Source organism: Chenopodium album, chromosome 9, assembly GCF_948465745.1.
Source record: "Chenopodium album chromosome 9, dcCheAlbu1.1, whole genome shotgun sequence".
Classification (NCBI taxonomy): Eukaryota; Viridiplantae; Streptophyta; class Magnoliopsida; order Caryophyllales; family Amaranthaceae; genus Chenopodium; species Chenopodium album.
In genome coordinates, this window is record NC_137842.1 from 22,117,438 (window position 1) to 22,124,063 (window position 6,626).

Consider the following 6,626-nt stretch of genomic DNA (forward strand, 5'->3'; position numbering starts at 1 on the left):
TATGTCCATATGTAGAACACATATGGGTTTCAGAAAAGTGAGAAAAACTCAATCAGGAAGTAGGATCGAGCAAACATTGATAAAAACTGGTCAAAATTAGAACGCATATTTCTTGCACGGTATTGGAAGAACTTGGCGCCAGGAAACAGAGGTCGGCGTCGCAATTTCGCTCTGGCGCCTGGCGCCAGAGTCAATTCCTTGGCGTTAGACTCTGTTTTCTGACGCTAGTTCCTACATGCCTCAGCAGCTTTCTATGCTAGATAAAATTTTCTAGTTTCGCGCAGCATTATTTCGATCCTAGTTGTGAAAGATATTCCTCAAATTTCATACATGTAAAAATCCTATGTTTTTAACTCATTACAGATGGTCTTTCCAATGAGATCTTTTTTATGCATATGACAATAATGTTAATCAAAATTACGCGCATGAAATACTTAGAACTTTTTGAGTCTCATCCACTCATTCTTAATCATTGCCGAAATAAATTTCAGGAATTAAAATAGATATCCTCCCCAGTGGAGTTGCCAAAAAACTGTAGGGAATATTTCAAGCATTACCCCAAACTTGAACCCCACAATGAACATACACATAAGTACGGTGGCGTCCAAAGGGAAAGAAGATAGAGCAAAAGAGTTGCCAACAAGTTTTAGGAACTTGTAAACCGTTCACGAGGTGAAGGTTACACCCCTTAACGATCTAGGAGATCGTCAACTCCAATAGGTTTGGAACCATGGCTGGTAGTTCGGGTATGAAGGTACAAATCCAACCTAAAAGAGATTGTACCTGTCCTAATAATAGGCCTCTACTTTATTCTGATCGTATTCATGTGCGCTTTCTGACTAACATGCAATCAATAAGATTACCTTAAACCTGTTTAATCTATATTGGTTGAATTTAATGCACAGATAAAACTATTATTGGCGATCACTTGAATTATAATCATATTAACCCTAAATAAGATTATTAATTATCTTATTAATCGTGATTACAAGTACCAATTCCATTTAAACATGCATAAAAGGAGTGATCAAGCAATAACAATATATATATCAAGGAACAATAACCATTAATAATAATAATCATAATCATAATAATCATGATCAAAACTAAAATCATAACAATCATAATCATGTTAAAGCTTAATATTATTAGCAAGATCCTAGGCATGATACTAACAAGATTAATAACAAACCCTAGCATGTCACTAAACAATAAAGATCAAATATTTAACCCTAACATGAATATTAGAAAAAGAATAGAAAGCATCGCAGGAATCACAATTGCCATATTTGATATTAGAAATTATAGTTGTTACCCTAAACATGATACTAGGAATATCAAAACACCCTAACATGATACTAGGAGTCATAATAACAACCTAGACATGATTTATATATTATAATATCAATAAAACAACTAAAGCACTTACTTGGATGCCTTGTACCTCTTCGTAATAACAAAATACACGCGTTAGTAACTTCAAGGAAAATAATAAACAAAACAATTAAATTAAATAATTCAAAGGCAGAATTGGGACCAAACCCTCAGAAATTATAACCTTTCACGTTTAGGGAGAAGGCAACTTCGAACTTGGCTAGGTGTTTCTAAACTTGTGAATGCGGAATTTTGTATGCAAAAGCTATTTTAGAAAAGAGAGTGAGAGTAATCAAGAGATTCTTGATGACAGTTGGTGATGGAGAGAATTAGAAAACTAAGGAGTTGATGATTGAAAACGGAAATTTTAGGAGGCTATTTATAGAGAAAATAAACCAGATGGATAGAAAAACAAATCAGAGGTTTGACGAGATTAAAACAGCTTAGCGCTAGACGCCATACATTTGCACCAGGCGCCAAGGCTAGCGCCAGACGCTAAACCTTAGCGCCGGGCGTTAATCCTATCGTCAGGCGCTAGAAACAGTTTTCATGCATTTTCTTAATTTTGATTTTAGCCGTACAGAAGGGAAAAATTTTATTTTCCTTAAAAACACTTCTTTTAAACTCATTTAAACTATAAAAAGTAAACTAAAGTCAATTTATCAATGCTAATTAAATTAAAAATGAAAAAGAACCTTCTAGAAGTATCTAGAAAACTATAATAAATTCTATTTGCATTAGGAATAATAAACCAATATTAGACCCTCCTCTAGATCATTGGGCCATAACTTTCTTATTATTCATCGGAATTGGGCTAATAATATATTGTTGGAAAGCTCTTTTCGAACCCGGCCCAACTAACTATTATTGGACCCTTGCCATGGACCAAACCTAACCGGATTGACTGTTTTCTTAAAATTGGTTTTCAAAAACATCAAGAAAGAAAAGAAATAAAAATTATCTGCAACACTAGACTTTCCACACTTTCACTTCATTCGATTATGATTCGACGTGAAAGGTACTCATCACTGGGTTTGGTTTTGGGGAGACACAAATGGGTGTCTACACTAGCATGCGGCAGCTAGCAGCCCGCACACTTGGCGCGTAGCTTGCTAGGCCGTGGCAGCTAGTAGCCAACACTTTTTGGCGCAAGTGAGGTGGGCCGAAGCCTCACAACCACCCCATGGCAGCCCACAAGGCAACCAGGGGTGCCCAAGTGAGCTACCATGTGACGCACCTCAAATGGAGGAGAAGAAAGGGAGGTGGCCGGTTATGGGGGCATGAGTGGGTGGGCAAGTTTGGTCCCCCCCTCCTCCAAGTGGCCCTCACCTACTCCTCCTTGTATGCTTGCCACTTGTTGTTTTATTACTAGTTTGATTATTAATTTTATTTTGGATTTAAAATAAATGGGAAAATCAAATTCTCCCACATTGATGGGAGAGCTTTTCACACTCATGCATTTCCCTATAAATACCTAAGTTGGGGTATTGGGAAAATAACTTGAGTAAGAGTTGAAAAAGGCATCACCATTGTGAAAACCTTTAAACTCATTAATTACTCGAGTTTTGGTATGGCCTTGCTAACCCCAAGGCTTTGGACCGTTTTCGGTGGTCGAGTTGTGGGTGGACTATCGTTGGGGCCGTCGTAATTTCGAGGCTTGCTTTCGAAGTAAGAGCCCCATCCGGTCGGGCGAAGCACGCTCAAAAGGTAATCGTTTTATCTTAATCTTGTGATTAATTTAATTATTTTTATGGTTTTATTTATTGCAAGTGCGGTCTTGTTTTTTTAGGGTTTGTTTCCGCGGTGAGTTGAACTCACCAAACCCCAAAAGTGGTATCAGAGCCTCGCTCATTTATTTTAAAAATCATAATATTTTTCAAGGTATTTTTATGGCTTAATTTTTCTGGTTATAAGTTGCTAATTAGATTAGTAGCTCGTTTTATCCATTTTAACCACGTATTAGAGCTGACTTCATCTCCCGAACCCAGATTTCGACCCAAAAATAGTGAACTTTGGGTGGAAAAGGCGTTATGGAAATGATTTTATCCTTTTAGGTCTCGGTTTTTAGCCAAAAAAACGTCCAGAAATGCATTTTTTGAGGGGTTTTTGGTTTTTACAAAAACATTAAGTCTTTTTAACATTGAAAATTAATTGCATATTTATGGTGATTATGTAATTTGTTCAATACATATTTTATATGCAATTTTAAACCTCTTTAGGCATAATTACTTGGTGGTAATTTATGTTTGAAAGCTTGGTTTTATTTTTCACATAATTGCAAATTAACTGCATTAAGTGTGAAATTGTTATTCTTTGTGGCTTCTAAGTACTAAAGATTCAATTTTTTATTATGTTAAGTGATTGAAACTTTTAGTTACTTAATTCCATAAATTTTTGTTAAACTTTGTTGATTTAATCATTTTTTAGTTGACATGAATCATAAAGTTTGAAACTTGTGATAGAAATTTTTTTATCTTCATATTGGGAGAGATAATTTTTTTTTTCAAGGATTCACAAGTATTAAAGTTGGAATCTTTATTGAACTTATGTACATTTTTCCAACTCCCTTTTATTTTGTCAAAAACTCAAGATTAATTTAAATTAATTAAATTGATAGTGAGTAATTTCTTTCTTATTTTTGTTGCACCAAGTGAAACCAATTTTATTAAAGAATGGTTCTTGGAATAATTTTGGATTTATGCACTTGGATGAATTTATTTATGTTGGACTTGTTATAATTTTCATTTTTCCTCAAAATTAATTGATTCTAAAATTAATTTAGCAATTGATTAAATATGTCACACAAAGTCGGGATTTTTTTCCGAAGCATTAGCACCAAATCGAGGCATAAGAGCCCCAAGCATGCTCTTGGCCAGCCGGGTTGCTCACGCAACCCACATGAGGCTGCCGTGGCTACTAGGCGCCTCAAAATTGTGCACATGCGCGTGGTGGATGTTGCTTGTGCAAACTTTTGCGCACCATGGCAGCCTTGTGGCTTGTCGTAGGTAAGCGACCTAGGGTGCTTGCATTTGAGCTTACTTGAGGATTGTTTTTTGTGCATACCTTGGGACATCATTAAGAGGAATATGCGTAGACATTACTTGTGAAACAATGTGGTGCAAAGAGATTGTGCGAGTTGTGAGCATTCCAAATTTTAGTTCTAGGCACTTGGATATTTTGGACTACGGAAAGTTTTGCTTTTTTTGCCATTTTAATTATTTTATTAATCTAATTTGGTTTTAATTATTTTAATAAATTTTTGGAGGCTAGGCCTCGATTTTATGAGTGGCATTTGTAAAATTTAATTTTGGCAAATATTTGGGTATACTGACTTAATTAATTGGATTAATTAAGTTGGACGCGGAATTTAGTGGGAGCTTCATTTATTATTTTCATAACCGGTTATATCAACTTTGACTAGTTTTAATTAGGCGTGTTAATTGGATTAACCACCTAGATTAGTTACTAGTTCTCGCGTGTTTATGCATTGTTACTTGTTTATCGTTTTAAAATACATGGGCCATTCACATATAGTAAATGGATGAATGGAATGCATATTCTCTCAAAGGTTTTATGAAATGGCAACTAGTGGGGCCCGATTAGGATAGAAAATACGGACTATGATCCTTGATGTATTTTTGAAAATCTAAATACGATATGCGAACTGTTGTGTATTTTTTGTACCTTAATATTTATATTAGTCCTAATCGTAGATACTAGTAGTTGCATTTATTTTGGTAAAGTTCTTGGAAGACGAAGTCATGAAGTTGCAAATGATGACCTTTTGAAGATTTGAAGATCTCAAGGGGTCATGCTAGTTTCCAAATGCATCTCTATTTATGTTTTTCGATATATATATGTTCATATATATGATTTATATGTTAGATGTATGTTTAGGATTTCGAATGTTGTGATGAGTAATTAAGTTCATTTAAATCAACCAACATAGAAAACCTAGGTCCCTAAATATTGAGTAAAACTTGCCATTCCAAAACAACACTTACCAACCGAACGAGGGTAGTGGTGGGCTACGCCATAGCGAGGCATCACTACTTCTCCAAGGAACGTATGGCATACCGGGTATGCAAGTATGTTTTAGTTGTACTCAACGATGTGAGTGGTGGAGACCTAACATGTCGTGGCAAAGTTAATAAATTGTTGAGAAAGCATTAGATGCGATGATTTATTCAACCAAGAGTGGCTTGGAGTCATTAGCAAAGCGTTGCTTACCTTAACAGATTGAGTGTTAAGACAAGCCAAAGCATGCTTAACCACTCTTTGTTTCTTTGGATCTTGGAAACGACTTTTCTCGCCAAATGGGGACAATTTTAATGCGTGGACAAGACGTTTTAATAAGATTGAAGATTTGCATGAATACCTTTTAATTTTCAAACTTATTATGTATTTACTTGATAAATGGTTATACTTTGCACTTATATTTATTGTATTCTAAATAAAATAATATTGTTTCCATGATTGGTAAAGGAAATCTTTGAGAATGGTTCTCAAAGAAAAGTAAAGCATTTCTAAAATACAATTATCATAAATGACTTTTAAGGACGGTTGGACATCATGTATTCAAAATACTAGGTAGTTTTTATAAAACATGAAGTATTGAGTTGCAAACTCAAATTGTCAATATTGACAAACAACATATCTTTTTGCTTAATACATAGATGAGCAGGACTCATTGATGTAGTAATTCAAGTGTGAATTAAAGGAAAAGATGGAACTTTGTTTTACGGCGCATTAGATGCTTAATTATGCCAAACAAAGTATAAAAGTCAAAGACTGTTAAAGAAATGGTTCTTAAAAGATTATGAGATAAAGTATGATAAGAAATATAGGAAACGAGGATCGAAGAAAAGGAATAAGATTCCATTTCAACCCATAAGTTCATGTTATTGTACTTAACTTAGTAATTCGTTTTCTTCAAAAGTATTGGATACTGCTTGAGTGTTCCACTTTGAAAGTGACCTCAAACTATTGAAGATAAGCTAAGTTATCGACTTACAAGCTAAGAATGAAGCAGGTGGTGCTACCTTAGTTGTAAGGTCGTATGCTTTGTTTAAAGACCTTTAAGGTAAGGGCGGAACAAATAAATGGTTATTGTGTTCCATAATCAGCAATTGATCCGTTTACACACGGAAAGACTCACATTCAAAGCAATGAGAAATAGTTGCAAATTTATTTGAATGGCATGGTTGTCTAAACCATGAGTCAAGAATGCTTGATTCTAAACAAACAATTTT